Here is a 27,008-nt window from a genome sequence, read left to right as displayed (position 1 = left end):
TGTGAAACCTGACAATGGTAATGAGGAGAGAAGAAAGATGAAAGGGAAGGAAAGTTAAAGGGACAACAGATGAGGGAAAAAGAGGCTGATATCAAAGAAGGCTCTAATTGAGGTAACACTGGCAGCCAAATCCACAGCTTCATTTGCATAAAGCAGTGCAGCTTCATTTGGCCATCTCTAACGACTATAATGTCTTAACAAATTAATTTTGATAATTAGGCACGCCCAGTGGAACTCAACAGCAGATTAAGCAGATTAGACAAACAGATGTTTTATTACCCCTGAGTGGCCTGAGAGGTGAATTTCCATGGGTGTGATGTCATGTTGTGATTTCTGTATGGTACACATCTTACAATGTGTGGTACGATTTAAAAGTGTCTGTCAGCTGCCATGGTTACCTACTGAAAACATTATACAAAAGCGGGATAACAAATCTCTTCAGCGTTTACAAAATTTTGCATTGAAAGGTGCTTTGCTTATTTACCTTTTCTGTATCATTATATATTGTTAGTAAATTCTATAAAGTGTACATCGTCCACCTATATACCCCACATATATATATATATACCCCACATATATATATATATATATATATACCCCACATATATATATATATATATATATATATATATATATATATATATATATATATATATATATAGCTGTTGTTAAAGATAAGCTGATTAAGATTCTCAGTCATCCAGGTCAAAGTCATTCCGTAAAAGTTCAAAAAAATCCACTGGACTTGGTTTCCAAGATTTGAAGACGTTTCGCCACCTCTCCAGGAAGCTTTCTCAATTCAAGTGTCTGGATCCGCAATGAGTTTGAGCCAACAATGGAACCAAACGACCCACTCATCGGTTCGATTTGCATGTTTCCAAGCAATACAAGGCCTTGTCTATATAAAGACTCAAACTCACTGCGGATCCAGACACTTGAATTGAGAAAGCTTCCTGGAAAGGTGGCGAAACGTCTTCAAATCATGGAAACCAAGTCCAGTGGAAGATAAGCTCTGTGTATGCTCTTGCACCTTGACGCTCTATCTCTCGGGACTCTCTCTAACACTTCGGGACTCTCTTTAATAACACTTCATAACTTATATGTATTAAATAACCAGGAGAGATAACAACAGATTCTGATAGAAATTGTAATCTTACTCAGATCAGAGAAATTGCTTAGAATGTACAGAAGGCAGCTGCTCACTTCCGGGCTCACCTCTCAGGCAGTGGCCCCCATTAGTGGTTAAAAAGCCATTTTATACATCTCCAGTCTATCACATCATCTTATTTTACGTACATCATATGAGTTAGCAGATGATTAGACATCCATGGCTCCAGCCTTATCAAAATATTACACTTCGTTCTCAGCTGAAGATCACCGCTCTCATTCCATTTCTTGGCAATTGGATTTATCTTAAAGAACTCTTCACAACACCTGCTTTACCCAAAATTTTGACAACTGAGGTTGAACCTTAATAATTTAGTAAAATATTACAGTATTTGAGGAAAAAAAAATCCCAGCTGCCACAAGTTGATGCGCACTTCAGGCTAGCACAACTTTAGGGCAATATTTCTTTTTTAGTGGCCATCAATGTTTAGTTTTGGTTTATTTCTAAACATGCTACAATATTTAGTGCCTTTTTTAAGTGTAAGATGGTTTTCATAACTCACTGATCTGCATTTATTCACTGGATTGCTGATTGCCCGTTGGTAGTACGGGGTTGAGGTGAAGCCACCGGCTGCCATATTGGCACTCCCTAATTAGACTGGTCGCAATGTAAACAATATGTGCACTACAGTATTGAACAACGATGATGTTCACATTTTCAGGGGGAGTGAAGACTTTTAAAATAAAGATACATTTATTACTTGACACTCACTAGCTGTTTTATAGCATAAGTAGATTACTTTTACTTATAATGAAAAAACTGGGACATCACATTGCATAGTCATTTTGATGTACATGTAATATACATGTAATTATTACAATTATATAAACAATTATATATACCGCTTCCGCCAAATTAATTAATTGACATTTCACAGTGAATTACTTTCTATTTATTCTACTTTCTATTTTCTAATATACACAATGTCAATGGCTAGTGTAGTAAATAACTTTGATTCAGTCCGAAACAGCCAGGCAAAGTTACGCTACAGACTATGCTGCAGGATACGATAGCGTATATGTGGATTTTCTTGGTTAGTACATCCACTGACTGTGAAATTACCTTTGGGATGACTTCCCACAGCTAGCAAACTGCTTGTTTCTGCAGCCAAATGCTACACAAGTAGGCCATTTTACTGTGTGTCTCCGTGGGAGTGGGGAGTACCAGCATGGCAAACTTTTTTCAGGCAATCAGCAATCCAGTGAATAAATAGAGATCAGTGTCAAAACCCCACATATAGCAGGTTGTGTTTTGCAGTATGTGATATTCAGTCACACAGCAAACACAAAGCACCACACCATACTTAAACACATTTCACTCAAGAAAACTCAGATGTCAGACAAGAATTTCACAAAGCCTCTCAAGATCAAACACTTTAGTTCAGCGTAAAAGATTCAGAGTAAACATAGCAGACAAGGAAAAAACAGTGGCGATACTTTGTAGACTAATTTTAACAGAAACATTTTAACAGCATTGCTAAACTGGTGAATTGTGTTTTTTTCCATTGGGAAATACCTCCTGATTGGCCATTGTTTGGGATCTGGCAACACCACGCAAGATATGCCAAGGCAATCCAAATGGATGAATATCTCTGATCTGAATTTGCAGCTGTCCCGATGTTATAATATCTAATAACATAATAATTTCTGATAGTCTAAAAATGACCATAAATGCACAAACTCTCTCAGTCATCAGTAATTTTATCAATGCCTCTTGTGTGACCACAATAGCTGGAGAAATGTTGCACGCAAATTGCTATTGACTTTTTAACCTGCTAAATATAGAAGCAAAAAGTTTGCCTGCAATCTGTTTCAGGTTTGGTAAATCACTTTGTAGGTGGTAAGTATTGACACCTGCCTAAGCAGAGATTTAAATATCCATGCAAAAAAGGTTTGTGTGTGTTAGTTTAATACAACCTAAGCTTCCAGAGGTCAGGCCATTTTAAAAATATATTTGTAAATACGAAGAACATGTGCAGAAAAAATTGTATCACAAGGTATAAAAGCAACAGGAGGAAGTTTTTTTAGTCTTTTTAACAGATAACCCTATTTATTCTATACTACCTTCATTCAATACCAGCAACTGTCATTCATGGTTAATTTTCTTTTTAAAATTTTCTTTAATCAAAGGATCAGTTCAATTATCCTTCTTAACTCTTCTTGAAAGAAAATATAACTGTATATGTTTTATGAACTCATAAAAAACAAAACAAAACAGAAACTCAAATACGAAACTGCTATTATCAGAGTCCATCTTCAACATCCTCGGTCATGCCACCGTTTTCCTTTTCTGGTTCAGTTTGACAGCTGCTGCTCTTTTTGGCAGTGGTGAAATGAATAGATTACGAGCAGTAATTAGGTATACAGCAAAATCAATATGCTCTGGGGCAAGACCTGAGGCTGGGAAAGGAGGTACAGAATATTGGGTAGATGGTGGTGTATGTGTTTGTGTGTGGGATAGATGGACAAGGGAATAAAAAAAAGAATAGAAGGGGGAGTCAGGAAGCCATGGGGGAATAGAGCGAGAGAGAGAGAGAGAGAGAGGCGAAGGGTTACAAGCTAAAAGGATGCAGAGTTAGCTTTGGTATGACTAACAATTACTGCTTATTGAAAGTTTATAGTGCGCATAGAGATCCTGCAATATCACTATTTTAGAGTCAAAAGATCTGTATATACACCTCTTGAAAAAAAAAAAAAAAAACTAATTTATTTTGCTCTAAAGATGTATGATAATTTAAGATGATACTCATGATGATAATTATTTGCAAGTAAGCAATAGATTTCATTAAAATAATATCACCAAAACAAGAGCGTTGCTTTGTTTCTGTCCATTAATTTGATAAAAAATTACTTCCAACCAGAGAATGGGTGATCTTTAAAATTGTTTATGAATGCAACTTGACCTGCTTACATTGTTCAATTGTTGCACACTTTCACTTGAAGATCAGCAAGTTAAATTCAAAGTGCCATTTAGGATTTACAGCTTGGTTATGCTTGATGCACGTTAATGTTACTTGGAAATAAGAAAAATTAGACCCACCATTTGCAGCTTTTACCCTGTGCGTTATTTTGATGCTGTACCTAATATTCTTTAATATTTGCAGAAGGGGGGTTGGTAACCTTTCCTGCAAGCTGAATTTTAGCAGCATTTGTGCATTCACAAACACATGGGACACATTCATCTTGTCCCGCTCCCACTTCAAACATTCGAGACAGATCAAAAACGGTTCGGCCAATCAAGTTGCAGTATTATAGTTTAAGTCAAGACTTAACTGTAACCACTTTTACCTGGCACAAAATAATTGAAATGAAGGCCTGATCAGATAAAAAATGTGTCATATAGACGTGTCAGACTGAAGGTTATAATACGATGGATTTACAGAGGTGGTTTTTCTCGGCTCGCCATTCCATTTGGTGTCCATGTAAACACCCATATGGATCTTTGGAATAAAATCATCATCTTATCTCCACTGTGCATATGTGCAACATCGGTATGACATTTTTCTCTTTACTAACCTACTAACCTACTCCTACACTGGCTGCTGGTCCTCCTCGGTGGAGGAGGTGGCTCTAAATGTTATCTGATGATGATGAACATGTCATCCTGCCCTCTACCCCTGTAGCAAAGGAGCGTTAGCATAAGGTACAGCTGAGTCCTTAACTAAACTGAACACCAAATCAAAAAAAAATGTATACGAAGGTCCATAGTGAAAAAAAACCACATAATCAGACATGACTAAAAAACTGAAGAAAGAAATGTGAGGGATGGGTACGAAGAGTGGCTACAGTGAAGTTGAGGCTAAACGGAAAACAATGGGTTTATTTACTAAACAGGCAGCTTCTTCTTCTACTACTTAAGCATTTCCGGAAAGTACACAGTTCTGCTCATGACCAAATTTTTTAATCTGATTTAAAGCTTCATACATGTATGTATGTCATGGTCGAATCATTTTATTTAGTGTCCATGTAAACAGAGATTTAGAACTTCTGATCAACCACAATTTAGATTGGATCGGGAAAATTACATGTAAAAGTAGCTTGTGACGAAAGCAAAAGCTGCTGAGCCTACAGCTCTAGCTGTTGCTATCAAATCTGTTTGATCAGAAACCATGAATTCACCTTTTAAAAAGGAGCAGCAAGAGCATAAAAAGTTGTCGTGTTTCTTCATCTTGTCTACTGACATTTGCAGTTGCCACTGTGATCCGCTAAAATCAAACTTTGGTTGTTCAAATTAGCTCAGAAGGTTCTACTGAATATTCCTCCTTCTCCAGAACAGATTAGATTGGTGGAAACCTTGACTAATAATTTATAGAACTAAACATGAGTGCTACACATTATCAAGTCGGATGTCCCTCAGACGGATTTTGGCCATGTGGACCTTATGGATGGGTCAAGCATTCACAGGCTTTACTCTATTACAAAAGAGCAGCGGCTCCGTAAGGGGAGGGGAAGTTAGGAAATTCTAAGGGCCCTTGATTGATGGGGGCCACAAAAGAAGAAGAAAAGATATGTTCGACTATATATTTCAATATGAAAAAAAAAATCAAGTTTCAGCAGTAAACAGCAAAAGAAAACATGAATATATTGACTATAAGTTTATCAATATACTATATTCATTATAAGCTCACAGAGCTGAGAAGTTACCTTTACAAACCAGACCAGACAACAGGGAAGCACCATAGTCCTCAGATGGTTAACATCAATTAAATGCTAGTAGATTTTTAGCAGGATATTTACATTAAATAACATTAAAGTCACTGTGGGCTGCTCAGTGGAACAGTGGGTAGCACTGCTACCTTGCAGCAGGAAAGTTCTGGGTTTGTTTCCCAGCTCGAGGTCTTTCAGCATGGGATTTGCATGTTCTCCCTGAGCATGTGTGGGTTCTCTCCGAGTACTCCAGTTTCCTCCCACAGTCCAAAAACATGACTGTTAGGTTAATTGGCTTCTCTAAATTCTACTTAGGTGTGAATGTGTGAGTGAATGGTTGTTTGTCCTGCTTGTCTCTGTGTTGCCCTGTGATGGACTGGCGACCTATCCTGGCTGTACCCTGCCTCTCGCCCGTAGACAGCTGGAGATAGGTAATGCTAATTCAAAATCTGTACAACTCCAACCTTGTTCCAGCATTCAGCAGTCATGTCCTCTTCTAAGCAAATGATTTTCACTCTGAATACTGTATATTTCTCCTTCTAGCATATTCAACTGGCAGAAAACAGTTCTAATGTTTCATTTGCCATAACTTTGTCTCTGGGGATTTTCTTGGCCAGTTTCTGTCACCAAAGACTTTAAAAGGAGATGCAAGAGTAAGGTTGGAGTGATGCAAAGAAAACCTAGAAATGTCACTTTAAAGAGGAGTGTCTTTACTGCTGATGAGGAATTACCTGAGTCATTTCCTTATCGTTTATCCACAGAATGCACTTAGCCATTGATGCATGAGACATAATTCGGTTCTTGTCAGGCTATAAAGCAACATATTACATTCTTGGAAATTTCTAAATAATTCAACTGCATTTTATTTTCCTAGATTTCCAGCTTTTACAGCACTGATTAAAACTTAAAACATTTCTTTGAAGTTAACTAAAATTCGTGGGGAGAGTGATAGCTTTTTATAAAGGAATGCAACCAGTTTATAATTAATTCAGGTCAAATGAGCTCAATTCAAAAGAAAAGCACATGCAGGAACGAAAGTTTACCTCTTAACGTATTGTCGGTAAGTTATCTTAACATTCAACCCCAAAAAATTGTGTAATGGTGGAAGTATGAGCACAAACAATAGTCATAAAAATGGATTTAAGCGACCCCCTCTTGAACAGATGACAAGTTGCCCACATTGTCTTGCCCAAGGACCAATAACAGCAAACAGACAAAGACACACAAAGTAACATAGTGGGGTGAGAGAAACAGGGAAGCGGGTGCACAATGGATGAGTACCCACCCACAGTCCTGGATTTGCCCTCTAGTGATGCATCTTGCTTCCTTTTTTAGTGGCAGAGAGCTGCATGACCTGCCTCTGATCTCCTTCATAATTAACATATGCTTGTTAGTCAGGGTTGGTTGAAAGCTCTGTCATTTACACACACTCAAATCCCACCCTGCTTCATAGGAGTAAAGTAGGAATTGTGAGTTATATAATATTAAGTTAAAGAATCACAGGCACACAGGCTGGAATTTGCAGAGAAATCAATACATTACTGTCACTTCTGAATACAAGCCCATCTCTTTAGTTTTTGCAGTTCCTTTCATTTTGAAGTAGCTCACATTCGAGTTACCAGCTTCAGTGCAGTGAGTAAATCTGATCAAATTTGCTCTGAAAATGACTCTGGCCCACTTTAATAGGGTCATGAATATGAAGTGCTGAATGGCCACGTGTCATATTTGTTCAATTTATCCCAGCCTAATTTGAACATAATGAAGACATGCACCTATTTCTGATTATTCCCTCTATTTCCCATGGCTCTTGACCTCCAGCTGAAAAGATAAATATAATCTCCTTAACCTATCAGGATTACAGATGAAAACCAGTGTGTATGAATTGCCAATTTATTCCTCAGCAGGTTATCCAAAAACGTTTAATCATTATTCCTACATTATCAGCGGTCTATGAGGTTAGAGGGCCAACTCCTACATAAATTACAGTACTTTCTTAATGATAAAAAAACATAACACAAAACTGAGGACAGAAATTGGAAGAAATGGAGGAAAAGTGAGAACATCCGAGAGTTTTATTTGAAGCTGCAAACACAAAATTACTGCATGCATGTTTGTAGGTGTGTGTACGTGATGCAGGAGTATGCTGTCTGGCTATGTGGAGGTGTCTAGTCTGTGTGGGAGTCTTTGTGTGCACGCATTTACACTCATAGCATCTCAATGACATCAAAGCGCTGTGCAAACTGAGCCCCTGGCAGCTCTTTAGAATCCCATCTCCCTTCTCTGTTTAAAGCAGGGGGGAGAGAAAGGACTCAAACTAATAAAAGAGGTGTTATTCAAAAGAGGAATAGACTGCTCAAATGTGTCACGTCTGTAAGCACAAATCAGAGACTGATAGAGATAAAGAAGAAACGAAAGGAAAACTAACCAAAAAAAGAAATTAAAAAGAAAGAGCAAAGGTGACAAAGGGAAGCACAAGAGTGCAGGGTTTTCCCGAAAGCCTAACATTATCTCACAACTTTTCCGTTTTTCAATTTGTCCTTATGATGTTGACGCAAATTGTGAAGTGACTGTTTTTATAACAACACAAAGAGCTGTCCGGCTATCTAAAGCCATGGAAATTCTTTTTCCTGTCAATGGATTTGAATGGTTTAAGAAGAAAAAGGGTAAAAAGAGACCAGGAAAAATATTTTATTTGTTAAAAATCATGCAGTATTATTTTCTCCATTTGGCAGACAATTGACCCAGTGCTTTCAATTTGTATGTTTTTATGCGTGAATGCAGTGTGACACATAGTTTAGGCTATGTAGCAGCCAGTCTGTACACAAATCAAATTTCCTTTGGGACAATAAAGTTAATCTTATCTTATCTTAATTTTCACAGCACCTCCAATAGATTTAGGTTTTATTTAATTCCAGCTGATCCAGCTGATTCATTTGTAATAAAAAGGTGGTGTAGAGGTTTTGATTCAGATGATTTTACCCTCTTGTAAGAAAAAGCAAATCTAAAATATAAAAAATGAAAAACATCCTGAATGAAGTAATGCAGGAATGCCAAACTAAAGGTGACCTAACTGTAGAACCATGCAAAAAAGTATTGTATGTATCTCGTGATTCTGTAGCGTTGCTGGACCCAAAGGTTTTGCGGGATAAAACCAGAAAAACAAATATTATTTTAATTTTACATCTTGTTGTTGTTGCCAGGCTACAAGTACATTCCCACTATTAAATTATTGTAGCAGCTGTTAACAACATGTCTCTCTGATATTTTCTTAATTAATATACATACAGATTAGATTCATTTTAACTGAATCGATTTCGATTTACTTCCAAAAAGCAGGGAACTGTCACTTACTTCCATTTGATTTTAAAAACTGCAAAAGGTGACATAATTGTTTGTATGTTCATGCAAATAAGCTCATGCTTTAGTATTTTATTAGAGACAAAGGTTTCTGAAATAAACAAACAAACGTTTCTGTATCTTGTCTAGATGCTAATAGATCACCGCAATGCATTGGTTTTATTATTAGTATCAGGTTATTTTCTATATTTATAACTGTTTGTTGTCCAGTTAATTTAAATGCAGATGTGTCATGCTGTACTGGCTGAGGTAATTTTATTTTTTGAATTATTTTTCAGAACTTTTCTTTTTTCAGAAGGACTGGACCCCAAAGTTATGAAAGCACTGTTACTGTTTTCTGAACACATTGGCCACTTCTGCAAATTTCTAAATCTATTTTCCCCACTCTTACTCTTTAAACTTGAATAGAGCATTAAATATTTAATTGGTGCTGTAATATTTCTTTGCAAAAGCTGTCTTGAAATGTAGTGTTTTAGATAAGCAAGGCAGCAGATAGAGGATGGGCTGCAGAGGAAACACTGCAGGTCAATAGATGCTGTAAAATAAAATAGTTTGTACAGGGGAAATAAATACAGCCGTGAGTGGAAGATTCATCTGCTCAAATAAACTGGGCCTTTTGAATTTTTAATTGGAGCAGCCCTAATTATGGCCATCAGACAGTACTTCTAAACGCACTGAGTGCACTTTCTCCCCATCCCTCTTTTACCCCCTTCTTCAGTTTGGCTGCGGACGAAGCCTCAGTCCGGGTGTATTTTTCCATGCCATTAATATTTGATTAAAATGGGCCAGGCTGCATCAGCTGCTCATCGCCACTAAGAACATGGCCTCCATTATGAGCCCCGTGCTTCCTTTCAGTCGTGTGCATTAGCGGGATGACAGAGCGCAACAGAAAGCGCAGACGAATGAGATGTGCAAACTCATGTTCACACACGATGTTGTGTGTGTGTGTGTGCGAGAGAGCTAGCTCGTCAACTACCCCTGTCAATTGATGCTATTAGATGTTGAGAAACAGTTGGGTGGGAGCTATAATTGAGCTGACACTAATAATGAAAGCAGATACTGTCTGGAAGCCCTTGGCAATATGCTAAAGATATTGATGCCTCTAATAATTCAGGAACTCGAAAGAGTGAGGAAGGATTTTTTTTTTTCACCTTCAGATCTTTCTCTGGAAAAAAACAAGGAAATAAGATATAAACCTCTTTTAGATGTGCTGCAGATTAATCTATAAAAGCTTTTTTTTTTGCTGCAGTAATATGTCATTAGCAAGCGCTGATAAATGCAGGCGGAAGCACAGACAACATGTCTGACAGCATTGCAGAGTTTGTTGGAGAAAGCTGATCATTTTACTAGTTAGCAGTGGTGTGCTAACATGCCAGTCCCTTTTGGTTTGACAGCACAGGTGGTTGGCCTCTCAACACATATGTTCCCACATATTTTCTGTCCATGTTATCATTCACTGGGGATTGTAGCAGACCAATGTTGAGGATTGTAAGTTTGTGTTAAGCTATGGTCAAGGACTTCCATAATGACCAGCTCAACCTTGTGACTCCTGTCACAGAGTCGGGTCCCTTGAGGTGGCTGCATGTTTGTGTGTGTAAGGATGTGGGGACAAGGGGGGGGGGGGGGCTAGCTGACCCCTGAAAACTGCAGCTGAGGTAGATCATTTAAAGGCAACCCTGTCTAAAATATATGCTCTAATCCGATTTTTAGATATCAGCCCTGCAACAAAAATAAAGCGTAACAGTGTCTTTTTTTGATACAATATTAAATCATTCAATAATTTTTATAAATCTACATCTTGTTTTGGATTTTCTTATTAATCATTTTGAATATGTCAAACAGCAGAACCCAAAAGGCATTTAAAGGGTGATATTAATTTTTGGCAAGTTTGATTTGAAGAGGCCTTTAGATATTAGGTAATTTTGAGTTGCAGCTCAGTGATGATGCCTAATGGAAAGAGACTGGGGTAAGTAGAGTAGAAAGCTCCTGTCATTTCAAGCTCCCAGCTTGTTTGATTAACATCAAATTTTAATTTTTCCTTCAGACTTGCGGCTGAAAGGTTGTTCTGGCCATGCTGCACACAGCTCCCATCTCTCTGAGTTTGTTGGTTGTGAGGCTAACGCAAACCGACAAAAAGGATAGGATATAACTTGTGAGAGTGTGGAAAACAGAGAGACGCTAGCGCAGGAAATCCAAATGAATTCTACTAATTTCATTAGTATTTTATCTTGATTACAAAACATGCTACTTCAATAAATTTCACATTTGGGATTTCAATCTGTTACACAAAACAGCTGCATTATCATTAAAATAAATCTCTACCTTCTCCCTTAATTATTATCAGTAGAAAAAAAAGATGCATCTGTACAAGTAAAAATAAAATCACCACCAGGGGAAATTTTAAACTTAATTACTTCAAAGGCTTCCTCAAGACAACAGCACAAAGCAACATGAGTTCAGGACCCTCAAACAACTCTAAATGGGCTGGAGTCCCAACATGAAGGCTGGAATATTTTCCTAATTGGATGATGGAAATCACACGGGCCTTTTGTTCAGCTTGGTGCAGCGGGAACACACCACACGCATCTTCTCTGGGTTTCATTTGCATATTCATTGATATATCAATTATTTATTCCTCACTACAATCACTCGCTACACTGGTACTGTACACGCCTGCATGAAATTATATTATAAAGTTTTACTGAATAATGCTTTATATTGTGAATCAATCTATATAACAGCAGAATATTTTTAGATTACAAAATATAGAATAATAAAAGTAACATAGATGATATACATCTAAATTATATATTAAAGTTGAAGGTTTAATAAAAAGATTGCTAATGAAGTAAAATTATTTAAAGGAAATTAATTTTCAGGTGTAAAATACATATTGTTTTGCTTTTGATTGCTGAAAAAAAATCTCTTTCTGTTAATATTTATGGAGCATTAACAATTTACCAGAATATGTTTTCCTGTGGCTTTTTCTTTGTTGTTAACACTCACACAGATCTTCAGCTCTTTACGACTGAGCTGTTCTCCCTCAGCATGCATTAAATGAATGTTGATATCATGTAAGAATACGACACAGTGTCATAAAACCTCTCAAACAGTAGCCTCATACTCCTCCAGACACATTCCTGTCCACACAGCACTGCCCTCAAAACTGTTTTTCTTCTCATATTGTTATTATCATCATTACTGTAGGAAAAACATGATGATTAATCAGAATATAATTTCAGCACTGAGGCACAACCGACTATTACAGCTGCACCTCAACCAAATGTGACCTGAGGAAAAAAAAAAAAAAATCATGGCCTCACCAGCCAATACACTTTCTCCTTCAACTCACACACACACACTTTCACACACAAGCACACATTCTGAGCAACAATTTCCAAGCCGTAGCATGGAATAGATGGCCGCACTTACTTTAAATGTCCCGTGAAGAAAAGTTTTCTGATTTTTTTTCCTCCACCTCCCTCACTCCAACTCCACTGTTTCGACGAAGCTGAGATCGGAGCTCAGGGAGAGTGTGCCTGCCATCGGTACCCATCTGTTAGCCTCTCTTATCAGATATCTATCATAAAAAAAAAAGCCATGTAGATCCATGTGATTTTTGTACATTTTTCCCCCTGTATGGTCCTCTACCTTGCACGGATGCAGACTGTGCTCTCTGTGCATCTGGTTGCACAAGCACAATCAATATGGAAGGGGAGAGCTATTTTATGATTGGAGAAGTTGTTGTGTTTTTGGTGGTGAAATTCATTATTTAGTATCTGAACCTTCAGCAATTCAGTATCATTTATTCATAAAGTCCCTTTTTGCCAGGAGGAAATGGATACAGCTGCAGCAACCAAGAGAGAGAGGGAGAGGGGGAGAAAAGAGGGAGAGAGAGAGAAGAAAAGAAAGGGAATGATGGGGAGAGATGAAGAGAGAGAACATGTGTGTCTGGGGGGGGGGGTGCAAGTAGGGGTGGTGGATGGATTGATGATATTGATCAGGCTGCTCTTGAAATAAAGGCTTAACTTTTTTTTCAAGCTCTTTTGATTGACAGATAAAGAGACGAGTTGGCTGGGAGGAGGAGCGGGCCTTGAACATCACATGGTAGCACTGAGCGATTAAAGCGGCTCCTCTGACAAGCACAAGCAAGTCGGGTTCGAGCAGACTACAGAGGCAGAGGGGTTGGTTTGTGAGGAATCACTCGAAATGATGTTTGTTTACTTTGCAAAATCACAGGAGAAAGAAGGCAGAGGGGAAGAGTTTTAAAGTGCTGGAGCTGTGTATGTGCCTGATACATCTGGCTTTGTAAATTTCTTCCAAAGAAACTGCTGCTATGGACTCTACACATGCTGACTAATGTTGAATTGCCTGCTCTATCCATTGAAACATGGGGAAAACTGCAGCAAAAACAGGAATATGTAAAAAAAAAAAAAAAAAAAAATGGAGCCATGTAAGTTAGAAACTGTTGTGTGAAGCACACAATGAAAGCAGAGGAGATGCATGGAATCACTTAGCATACAGCGTTTTACCGTCCCTTTTCTCTGACAAGGAAATCTTTCTGCACCCACAGAAAAAAGGGGAAAACATTTTTTCCATTGTCTGTTTTGTATTCTGTTCTGAATAAAAGCAATTTAAGAGTCGCTCCAGCTCTTGAATTATTTAGACACAACTTAGTGGAAACGCTACCAACAGAAATTGATGATATCCATCTCAGTCAGGCAGTAAAGAATGAGCTGCACCTGTAGCTGCCATGGCCTTTGGCTGCCAAAACTTCCTGTTTGGTGGATTGGTTTTGTGGGTTTGCATCATGCATGTTTGCATCATTAGCAGGTTATTTAAGATCAAAATGCAGAAGAAAAAAAAAAGATAAACATTTGTAAGAATATAAAGAAAATTGTTGCCTTTAAAGTATTAAAGACAGATTATTCTACTATATCAATGTAAAGCAATGGTGATGACCTGGTTATAGATAAGAACAATATATAATACAGCAGTATTTAGTGACACCTCTTACAGAAGGCTAATCATCTTTAAAAACCTGCACAATTCCTGTGTCGGTGAATATTAAGCTATAGTTTTAGAAGAACACATTTTATAAAACTGAAAAAAAAAACAAACAATTGCTGCAGTTTTACAACACATGTACCATCTACAAGAAAAACAAAGAACCTTCTTTGTGTAAAAGCTTTTCATTCGAAATAAAACCATAAATAGCAAATCAGAGAATCTCATGTAGTCCAGTTTAATAACTATTGTGTTGCTACTTTTTTGAACATTTCTTTCAGTCTGCTGGGCCAACAAATAAGTGAAGTGTCGTCACATTTGTGAATATTCCTTCTGGGTGTCGTAAAGCCCTGAGAACAGTATTGTATTTATGTACTTTGAGCAGGAGCCTGAATGCTGGAAATATTTTGACTGTGAGACTCTATGGTTTTCATTTTCCTGAAACGACGGGTAATTTCAGTATTTCAGTCTAAGTGAACAACACAAACTGCTCCTACTGGGGGCAGTTTGAGACAAATATAGACGAGGACAGAGCTGAGTGCAGATTTTTATTTTTTTATTTATATGTCAACCTAAACTGTTATAAGATTCAGAAAACAAAAACTTTTCTTTTCAAAATGCAATTTCAGTAAGTTTCTTTACCGAACAACAGCAAAAAAATCCTTATGTTAAGAAATAATGCTTTTTTGTTGTTGCTATTTTTTAGGGAAAAAAAACAAAAGAAAAAAAACTATCTCCCTGGCATGATAAATATTGATATTCCCAACATTACTAAATATGGCTTAAAGCCATATTTAGGTAAGGTAAGCCATATTCAAAAAAGGCAGATGTGACTTGAATAGAAATTATCTCTTTAGGCCCCCCTGGACTTAATTGTCACACAAAATAAAAGATATTTTTTTGGAAAAAAGCTTCAGAGATATTCATTTGAATTATAATATGTGTTGCATCTGATAAGGCTTAGAAGGTGACAAAAAGGCTTTTGCAGCATTTGATTGCCGCCGAGAAGGTAATGCAAACAATGGGTTGTGCTTGAGTAGAGACACATCTAAAACATGAAAGGCAGGGGATTTGAGAAACCCTGCTTTAGACCACACTTTGGAAACCTCCGGTCTGGATCTCTGTACCAGCCTTACCTCTGCACAGCACTAAGGATCTTTTGGCACAAAACCATAAGACAAGGCATATCTTTAAACTAAAAACTAAACTAAACTAAAAAAAACAGGTGGCAAAATTGACATTCAAACCAGAGTGCCTTGCATTACAGTCAAATATTTAAAACACTACACATTTACAGACAGAATGTATGCAATATAATCTACTATGCAGAAAACAGTGAATTAGAAACGTTTCACGGTTGCCCTTTGTTAATTCCTTTCATCTGTTTTTAATACCTTTTTAAGTCTTCCAGGTTACTTTGGATGTACTCTACTGACAGTATTTTACCCTCCAACCTTAAAGTAGAACATGTGAACTCCAAACAGTAAGTTTTAGATTAGGATAATTTAATATAATTTGTAAGTATTGGATCTAAACAGTCCAGTACCTACAGTACATGATGGTCTTAAAAAAACACAATCATACATTTTGGATTTTAATATTTAAGGTTGGCCATTTCCAATTCCTTATGTATCATTTTTAGGTACAATGAATGGTTAATAGAATTAAACTAATGGTTGTTTTTTTTTTTTTGGGGAGTTTAGGAATCGAGTATGAAAATTAACTTTGTTTGTTCTACTTTATTTGCATTTTTAACAGAATCCCTTCCTTCCTCTTAACATTTTAAAAGGTTTTTCTTTGCAGCTTGAGATCCACTTGATAAATGGTTATTGTTGAACAAGAGCAAAATATGTATTGATCAAGAGTCATGATATAGTAGATTAATAGAGCTGCCATTGTTTTTTTTTCCTAGTGTGTCTGCATTTTGATGCTCATGGGAGTCTACCGTCTTCTTCTGACGTTATGGATGCAGAACAGATCAGACAATAAGCTAAATAAAGAGGTTGTATTAGACCAGCTATTACCTCACATGGCTGAAATGATTTATTGTATCCCATTGAAGGTAAGAGCTTTCTAAGTGCCATGTGATTAGATTACGAATTTCAGTTTCCCAATAATGTAGCCGCAAACTGAAACACCACTTCTCTTCTTGTAAACTTTCATAAGAACAGTTAAGTTATTCATTGTCCAGAGGATGCTGCTGCAACAACATGGAGTTCATCATTCTGAGAGAAGACAACAATACAGAAAAGAAATCCTTTGAAGAATTTCTTGAGCGAAGGGCTCTTGCACAGGGACTACTTTCAGTTGTGCATTGACTGGCAACTCCAGAGCCAGTAATCTCAGCTGTCGATCAAACTGGAAAAGCACAAAAGTCTGACTCCCAAACCACCACCAGCGTGTGCAATTCACAGTGCGGGGCTACCAGAGGCCAGAGACATTAAAGTGTCTGCTTCTCCTTCATTACCACAGAGGCACAAAAGCACTGTCTGCCAAAACCCTTGTGAATTCACGTTCACTCCGAAATTGGATGTACCTGCAGACCGATGTGATACAATTAGGACCTGATTATGTGTAAATCAAAGGATGAAAGCCTGACCATGTGGTTGGCTGGCATGTTGTGGTCCTTTGGTAGCCAATCCTTTGCCTCTGGAGATTGTAATTGATTCTCAGGCCCTCCCCTGTGGGAGTGCTGATCTGCTTGTCTCACAAGTTGAAAATGCAAAAGTGTGTCTGGAACTGAACATTTCAATGAGTATCTACATCCGCATTGTACATTTCTCCAAAGACTTTTCAAGTCAAACTTTCAGGTTGAAAAAAGTGGAATGTTCCTGTTGTTACTCTGTAGGTTTGGGGACTTTCAAAGTAAGTCTGAGTGAATACATTCAATTCAATAACATGGATGTATGCTGCTCTACCTTTTGGCAAAATGCTTGATTTAATAATATATTTTATGCTAGGTGTTTATACCAGTTCATTTGTGTGTCTTTGTGGCTTGTGCTAAATTTCTGCCTTTTCTTAAACCTCTTTACAAATCTATGAAATGTTGAACCATTTTAACAATTTAGTTTTGGTTTTCTACTCTGAGCTACTATCCAGAGGTTTGTAGTATCTAGTTACATTTTCTCAGTTACTTTTAGGAGGAGCAATGCTATGTCCTACTTTCTTATTTAAGTAATTATATCTTAGTAAAATATTGACAACCTCACGTGAGTAACATGCTTGGCTGTTGCATCTATTATGAGTCATTTCACTAAATAACAAAAAAGCTTTTTCAAAGAAAAAGTTCTCCAGACAAAGACAAAAGTTAAAATTTAAGTCAAAACGAGTTTCCCTTTTGGTACACACACTTATTTAAACTTACCATGACGTTTAGGGGTAAAGTTAAAATACAGTAAAGAGTAAATATAAACTGCAAGAACTGGTTTCATGAGTTTTATGTTAAGTAAATTGGTTTGGGAAGAAAACAAATTAGTTTATTTAATCATTTTATTATTGCCTTTGATTTGCAAACAGCCTTACATTTTGGTCCATTATTATTACATTATTTCAAATATTGATGTTGAGTAACTAAGTAAATGAGTTATACAGTAATACAGTTTTTACTCATCATTGATTACAGTTTTGTGTATTTTACTGACCTCTGCTAACATCAAACAGTATTCATGCAGACCTGAACAATAAAGCAGATTCTGAAGTAAATGATTCAAGCTGCTAATGTATTTATACAAGAACTCTATGCAATTAACTGAGCACTGTCACCACATTTTTAGTCGGATGGAAGAACTGTAATAGTCTATGATGAGACGTAATCAATTAGACTTTTCTAGATCGATAACTTTTCCAAATTAATTTAGATAGTAAAATGGATTTAAACACAGAAATTGAATATGAAACAGTCTGTATGCAAGAACTGATCTAATTATGTTAATTTTGGTGGCTAAACTGGATCTTAATGTTATGTTTTCATATAAAACTGAGAACATAATTTTGCTTTATGTAAATATCTGCCACGCGTGTCTAACAATTGGTACAATAAACACTGATTTGAACAACTTTTGACACAATAAGATGGGTTAACAGCAAAATCAAAACCAAGCAAGTCCACGTAGTAAAATGTAAGCAGCTGCAGGATAAAGACTAAAAGACAGATTACACAGATTGTGACCTGAGAGTATATCAAAACAGTCATCTGGTGAGAGCACTCCAGCCATCAGTGTGAGAGCTAAGAAAGTGCTTCATTGAGGATTAGGCCCTTTAGAATCACTCATCCACAGATCTCAGCCAGTATTCCCAGTGAGACTGATTATCTGGGCCTGTCGCAGACACACAGGATAATTACAGGGTCTCCCTGAGGTCACTGCTCCCACCGTGCTCCACGAATGGAAATACACTGCTGAGCGAAATGCCGACAATGTGCAGAGGAGGGATACAGGTTAGTTTACCTCACCTGCATACAAAAAAAAAAAAAAAAAACAACAACAGGGGGAAAAAAGCGTTAGTAAAATTTTTTGGCTCTTGTCACTTCTCTCCTAGTTACTAAATCCCATTCTTTTCACAGCTTTTGTCCTTTCATGTTTTAAATATTCTGCATCTTCATTAGTACCAAACTTCTTTTGTTTATTTATTTTTTATCCAATATATTGTTATTTTTTCCCCTGACCCCCACAGCCCACTCCTCTTTGCTTTATCCTATTTCAGCTCTGTCCCTCCCCCTAGAGGCAACTCTATAAATTACATAATGAGAAACTTCACCAAGATAGCCCAAGCTAATTTTCCCATGTTGTCCCAGACTAATTACTGCTGGAGTGTGATACAGATGTACAAGGATAGGAGAAAAAATAGCTGGAGTTAGTTACTTTACAAGGACAAAGTGACAGGGGAAGAAATCCTAGATCTCCTTTGTCCCAGAGCCCCTGCAGAAACATGACACCAAAGACCCCTTTCAATCCAAAATAAACGGCCTGCAGCAAACCACATCTTCTTAAAGTGCATTCCAAAGCATCTGCAAACCAAACTGAAAAAAAGAGACAGAAATATATATAAAGACACATTATTTCTAGTATCATTTTTTTCTCTGTATTGTGTGAAATATGAGAGACCGCACAAATGTTAGATTTGTTCAAACTGCTGCAGTTTTATTCAGCAGATTTTATTTTGATGTTTTGAGGAATGGCTGATAGCAGTAAACAGAATTGTATCATACATTTGACAAACTGAATGGAATAAAAGCAATGTCTTCAGAGCTGTTTTGTAGTGTTGCTCTGATAGTGGCCCTCATAAATAAATAATAAAGACCAGTCTTCTGTAGGCTGGGTTAGGTTGGTGTACGTCTTTACAGGGAAGCTTTTTCCATGTGCGTCATGTAGTCTGACTTAAATCTATAAAAGTTAAAGGAGCAGTTAATGGAAGTATGACAGAGAGAAGGAGAGATTGATTCATGGTAAATATTAAGATGCATGAACACACTGCACAATGCATTATAGTATTTAAATAAAAAAAAGAAGCATCCTGCCTCATTTTGTCCACTGTGACAAGCTTTAGAAACATTAGCAGCATTTAGGACCACTCCAGAGTCAACCCAATGAACCACTGAGGACCCCACCCTCTCTTCCCTCTCTTATGTTGTGTGAGGCTGCTTAATTATTGATGCTTATGTATTGCTGATTTTGGTCTTTGTGTTGTCCCTGATGAATGCTCTGGTGAAGTGGATGGAGGTATTTATCTAACTCAGAAAGTAGAGCTCTATTCCTCATCCTGTCCTCACACGGCTGAGCCATCCCAGTGGATATGACCTCAGCATTGCGGCACAGAGAGAACATTCTCACACACACTGGAATAAATGTTTTCATTAACTGCTGCAATTATACTCAGTCCAGGGATGTGGACCTTTTTCAGTGTGTAGTTATTCAATGTATTCGGAAAAACACACAGATTAGAGAATACTACTGAGGATAAAAAACAATTATGTTCTTTTAGACAATTTGCTGAGAAGCAAGAGTTTAAATAAGCTATACCTTAAACCCTGATCTAAAATTCCCTCAGTTATCAACATCATAAAACAGTTTAATCAAACGTACTTACAGTAAGATTTTGGTGATCTTACTGCCTCCAAAAACAAAGCACTGTAAAAGCTCTAGAGAAGCAGGAACGTTGTAGCTCTGCAAAAGCTAAATGGCGCTATCTTGTGGCCAAGAGACAACATTACAATTATTCACTAATATGCATCATCTACAAACATTGTTTTTTTTTTTCTGGAAAGGCAAATTGAAGTAATAAAAATCTTTCATTTAGGCTAATTTATTGCAATGTAACAATTAATTAATCTGCTGTAACTGTTATATATTTGTTATCCCTTTTCTGCAGAAAATTTCTACAGAGAGGTACCTTTTTCTGTAATATGTAATTACTGAATTAGGTACTTACTACTACTACTACTACTACTACTACTAATAATAATAATAAGTAATTGAACATCATTGATCTCACAATGGAGAAATTCACTTCTGCTTCTTAATCATTCCCCTTGGGGAGCAGAGGACTGCCACTGTTTGGAGGGTCTTGCTCAGGGGCCCAGAGTCCAGGCTCTCAGGATCGAAACGGGTACTTGCAACCTCCTAAGCACACTGCTTTAACCACTAGGCCACCCTTTCCCCTGATTATATTTAAGGGAAATACATTTATATAAATTAAAATTAGATTAAACATTAATAATAATTAACATTATTATATTTATTTACTTTTATCACTTAATTCAGATGCTAACCTACTTGTTGGGTCCAGTGTCCACTGAGCATCCACTCTGACTAATAGAAAAAATAAAAATAAAACTTTTTTAATCCACATAATCACCATTCTAGAAGAGATAAGAATTTAAGGTCTCTGACTGTCAGTTTCAGAGTAGTTTGACATATCTTATCCAATAGATCTGATTACCCAAGCTGTAGCTCTAAGAAGGTGGAGGACCTCCAAAAACAATATTAGCAGTATCGACATCTTTAATGTGTGGCAAAGGTCTAATCCCAGAGGCAGGTGCACTAATGGGGAAATATTGAGTGTTGCAGGAACAGAGATTTTCTTCTAATCTTTCCATTATGTGCTTTGGACAACCACTTTCAGCTGGATGAACATGCAGAGATGGATAGGAGATAATGTGATCAATCCAGATAGAATAAAAGGGGTGATAACTCAAAGTCATTCACACTCTCTGATGATTAGCCTGGCTGAAAGAATACTATTAAATCGGGATCTTTGAGCCATTTCCTCTCTCAGTCTCTTTCTATAGTTTGGTGAGTGATCTAATCAATGCACTTTCCATCTTTTTCCATTTCATACTTGACATACTGCAATCCCTTGAAAGTCTTCTCTGTGGTTCTCAGTTTAAACTTTTATCTTTCAGACCTTACCAGAAATCAAACAATTTCCGGATTCCTCCAGCTGCCAGTCCTTTTCAACAAAAGGAATGCTGAGACAGATTACCAGTCAATAGGTTGAAGGATAGCAACCACCAGCCTGCACTATTTAAAAGTGTACACATAAGTGCTGCATATTTCACTGAATACAGGGGCCAGAGGGACGACAGAGACTTACAGAGCATAAATTGCAAACACACATTCAGTTCTGTGATGCAGAACTAAGACACCATTGCTGATGTGTGTTTTAGCAACATGAAATGCTCTTTTTCATGCTTGCAGCTTTATCTGAGCACCCTATCTCTTCTCTGCATAAAGCCATACTGGTTCAGGACATTGAGTCTGGCAGCCAGAGGAGGGCACTGCAGCTGATGATAACACACTGCATTGTCTGAGATTAAAATATGTTTGGCTGCAATGTTGCATTGTAACTCCAACATAATTTGTTTTGTGGTAGACAGGGCTATGTGGACTATGAGAAACAACATTTGAGGTCAAAGTTTGAGTTGTGATTGAGTTTTGCATCATCAAAATGACTTACATTCAATAAAATCATATGTTTTTTGTTTAACAGCTCCCTCTTCACATTATGGGGTATACAAACAAGCTCTCTCAAGCTATCCAGTGAGGCACCAAGGTGCTGGGAGTGTTGTGGGTTTCACAGTAGCATTCCTAACTATCAAGCTTGTCCTGGTGTTTCCTGCTGTGATCTAGTGGACAGGAAACTACAGGGTCAAGTCAGTGCCTTGGGCTGTATGTTGAATTCTTCCAGATTTTTTTTATTACTGTAGAATGGTACATTGTCCTGTTGGGCAAAACCCATGCTACCTAAAGTGCATCTGATATGCTACGGTATGGTTAATCTGTACCACTGATGTAATGACAATTGTTATTATTATTGGATACTTATTGTTGTGATCTGTGCATGTGATCAGTCAAAAACTGAAAAAGGTTACTGATGTTATTTGGCTTTAATCTAATAAGGTTAAACCAAAATGTGTAACAGCAACAGTTCTCTAAAACAATCTTTTAGGCAAAGTAAAATTTTCTAGTTTATTATATGACCTAAATATATAACTACATTTATAATGAAATCAGATTCACTCTTCCAAAAATATGAATAATCTAACTGTGTAAAAATAAAATACTGAATATATAAGATTTAAAAACAGTTTTACAGTAATTCAAACATCTGTAAGAGAATGTGCAATTTTTTTTCTGCCTCCATTCTGTCTTTTTCTCTGCTGCATAGATGCTCGCTACAAAGCCATCTTAGAAGCCGTGCCCTGAGTCTGTCTTTTAAAGTAAGTTTAAAAGCTTTCTCTTCAGAGACTTGCATTTGTGGTCACTTTGAAGTTAATCAGTTGTGGGTGGGAGTAAGATGAGGTGGTGGGGGGTGGCACTAGAAACCCTTCCAGAGATCATTGTTTGCAGCTCAGTAACCACTGAACATTAAGTGATTTTTTTCTGCTTACAAGACAATGCAGCTGGTTAAAGACAGCATATTCCCAAAACGGCTTAAAAAAACGTAAAAAGAAAGAGTTTTAAAACAAAGGCATGACAATGTTTCTATTTAGACTATATTTGGTGCAATGCACAATCCTTACACTAGAATTTGATCAGATTTGTGTGTTATTTCACATGCATACTTTATATTAATCTTATTATCTGAGTTAAGACTCATTGATAAATAAATGTAGATAAATAAAAATAGATTTTGTGGGATTTAATTGATCTATGTACATTCTGCAATACACTATAAGATATATAACATTGTATAATAGTATATTATCATTCAGAAATCTTTTAAACTTTTACTTTTTACTATCTTTTTTCTAATTCCCTTTGTAAAGGTCAGGGGTCATACTTACATACAAGATTAAGAAAACCCCTGGAAAAAAAACAAACATTGTTAGACATTAAGATAAAGACGAAGAGAATACAAATACTTATTTTACATGTGATCAAAACCATCTTGCTGATCCCCAAGTCTTAAAATCCTCAAAAAAGAATGTTTGGCCATTTATTTATGACTATAAGCCCAAAGTTTGATCATCAACACCAGCAAGACCACACCTGAATGTCTTAAGAAATTGTTATTGTATTAGAGAAGCCTTTTATAAAACAAACATAATGTAAGATACTATGAAATGATTATAAAACCAAATTATAACAATGTTCCAAAAAAAAAAAAAAAAAAAAAAGAGAATAAAACCGATGATTAATTGCCCATTTTCCCAAAAGCATAATGGTAGTCATCAATAATGCCACAGCTTTCTGTTTGTTTGAGGGGAAAATTATTTTTCTAAATTGGAAAAAAAAACTTGTTTGGATAGTTGTTTTCTTTTATGATAATTACACTTCCATGAATAAAATCATCATTTAAATTTTGTTTTTTGAATGTTATCTGGTGATCTTTGGTCGAGATTAAAATTCATTCGATGATCTGAAACATCTGAGTATGACAGAAAAGGAGAAAGAGAATAAATGTAAAAGGAAACTTTTCTTTCAATTTTAGCCCTTCATAACATTTTCAGTCATTTAAAGGATGCCATTTTTTCGTAATGATACAAAACTTGCTAAAAATGTTACGAAAATAATATGAAACTGTATACCCATTAATAGACCTATATATTTATAAAATGTACTTACCATATAAATCTTCCAAGCCAGTATTCCTTCTTCAAGTATTTAACTTATTTCAGCACCACTGTCCTCATTAGCTCCATTTACTTCTGCTTCAAAGCTACATGACTTTCATCATAGAAAGCTGAAACCCCATTAAAGTTCCAGATCTGCAGCTAACTTGTGTGATCCAATGTTTCCATCCACTCATACAGAGCGTTGAAGAGGAAAACAGTAGTCAAGCCCAATGTTAGGATGAAGAATGAACTTGGTTCACATCAAAATGCTTAAAATGAATATAGCTACAACAATTTCTATGTGTTTAAAATGAAATATGCCATCCTTCAGCTCTGCCTAAAGCTGAGTCTATGTATGGAAAGGAGAATTGAAAGGAAAGGAATGTGCACTAAAGACAATAATGAATTATGATTAATTATATTTAAAAACCTTCTAAACATATCAAACATCTGTTTCATGGAGTTTTTTTAGATTGCATCAGAACTAGTGAACAAGCTCTAGATTTTTTTGTACATAACTAAATGCAGAAATAAATAAAAGAGAAGGACAAAAGGTGTATTTATCAGACCCCCTCCTATTCCCCTTAGGCTCCTCCTCTCTTATCAACAGTCTAGCAGTGCAGAGAGGAGGAGGAGATCCTGTGCTGTTGGTGAATGAGAAAAACACTGTGTGCAACAAAGATAATTACATTTGCTAGAAAATGGTTAATAGGGTTTAAAAGCTCACAGGAAAAGAAAAAGAAGAAGTAGAAGAATTTTGGATTGTAAAAGCACTTTATGTACAAAATCAAACTATACAAAAAAGCTGTTTATGTAAAACAAGTGTCATTTTGCCACAATCACCAAAATAAGGAGCTTACTATATCGTAGTTTTGCAACATCTGACGCATTACATAAAATGGTGTTAAAACCTCAGAACTGCATGAAATCCCCCATGTTCAGTGAGGCTCGGTGGACGTGCAATGTTAAAGCCAGGATTAGGCTGGAGTCTCACGTCCACAGAGCCACAGCATCAAGGTGAGGTCCTTCCTGCAGTCTGTGTCTACGGGACATGTAAATGGTCATCTTGCTGATTACGAAATGTAAAAGTCAGGCCCTTTGGCCTATTTCTTTTACTTTAGCAGACTCTTCCAATAAACAGAGAGTTAGTAAAAGACTAAAAACACTTATTAAAAGGCTAAAAAAGGTCTTTATTCTTGTGCATTTCATAAAGAGAATGACATTCATTTTCAGACAGACTGCAGAAAGGGCAATTATTAGAAACACTCTGATAAATAACACTGGGGATCAGTGTTTTTAAAAATTTTTAATTGGAGGCTTGTGTAAAGAATTCCACTGGGGTTCTCTTCCCACAATTTTATTTGTCCAGAATGTTCGGTTTTTTGAGATTTTTTGGTTTATAACTTTTGTGCAACTGTGGGAAAATGGTTTTCTGGTCCTTATTGAATAAAACCATGGTCTATTGACCAGGCTGGAGACCAAAGCTCCAATAAGAGGAAGAAGAAAGAAAATACAGATTTATTGTCCACACTAAAACATATATTCTTGATGAATTTTTAAATTTCTGCAAACTATTGATCAGCTTATCAAAGAAGTTTTTTAGTCACTAATCTATGTCCTAATATTTAAAAATCAATGCTGCATGAATAAAAAGCAGCTGACGTTCTACTCTGTATACAAGTAAATTAAAACACATTTTTAATCATCTGTAAACTATATATGTTTCAGTAAAAGCAATAAATTTATTATAAGATATTTATGGATGGAGAGGTGAAATGCAATAAATTTGATATTCTAAATGCCTGTAATTTAAACAAACTCATGAAAATACAGCAATAGGTAGCCCATTCCTGTTTAATATAGAGGTTATCCTATGATGAAGTCATGTTGATGCTTACAAGCACCAGCAGCTGTCTTAATGAAATCTTGATTTCATATCCTGTTGGATCAAGGTCTTATCAGCCCGCCTCTGAGTGCTCCTGTGAGTTTCTGTGCACACTGAAGGCCGATACAAACTAAAGCGCCTTAACTGCAGATTTTTGTTGCTGCCTCCTGCTGCTGCCACCTGCTTTAGTTCAGTTTCCAGGAAAGGCATCTCGAACAAGCTAATTGGCAGTCTCGTGAAGTCGTTGCCCTCTCTTTGAGTCACGACAGAACGGCTCAAGCGGTGCATTGCATTTTTTAGTTGCTCTTTTCCTCAGTCCAGTCTTTGATGTATGTTTGTTATTGTGGGGGATCAAACTAATGACTGATGAAAAAAAGAACAATAAATTATGAATAAAATAATAAATTAATAAGATGCAACATCATTTACTTTTATGTTTTATATTTATTTAAATTATGATATTTCCCTATAATTATGCTATTTATTTTTTTGTATATATATATATATATATATATATATATATATATATATATATATATATATATATATATATATATATATATATATATATATAGTTTGTAATTATGCTATTCAGCCAATGGTAAATGGGCCATACTTACATATTGTCTTTTTGGACCTCATTCATTTTTCTTCTTCCAAATCACTGGTTATTCTCCCTCCATAAGGATTTAGGTCAAAAGGAGGAGTAAAAATTGTCAGATGAATAAAATATTTTTAAAAACTATTTTTCTTTGTTTTTTCTCCACTGTCAAATTATTCAGTGTAGCTGCCAGCCGAGCAGCATGCTGAGACCTCTCTACCCCTGCTGTGACCTTTACAAATTTTGCCCTTTGATGCTGCTTTGTGCAGTGTGACCTTATTAAATTTTAT

At 36.4% G+C, this 27,008-nt stretch overlaps 1 long non-coding RNA gene across 1 annotated transcript in view; it reads right to left on the bottom strand.

Moving 5' to 3' along the window:
• LOC119771861 overlaps positions 1-12,863 on the bottom strand; it is an 88,349-nt gene extending 75,486 nt beyond the window's left edge. Inside the window, exon 1 of the long non-coding RNA XR_005279192.1 lies at positions 12,604-12,863. This is a non-coding gene — a long non-coding RNA (uncharacterized LOC119771861). The remainder of the gene's footprint in view (positions 1-12,603) is intronic.
• Positions 12,864-27,008: the final 14,145 nt, after the last annotated feature.

The sequence above is a fragment of the Cyprinodon tularosa genome, unplaced genomic scaffold (assembly GCF_016077235.1).
Source record: "Cyprinodon tularosa strain WSP-4 unplaced genomic scaffold, ASM1607723v1 ctg691, whole genome shotgun sequence".
NCBI lineage: Eukaryota > Metazoa > Chordata > Actinopteri > Cyprinodontiformes > Cyprinodontidae > Cyprinodon > Cyprinodon tularosa.
The sequence above is the reverse complement of the archived record's forward strand: the minus strand, read 5'-3'. Positions and strand labels throughout refer to the sequence as shown.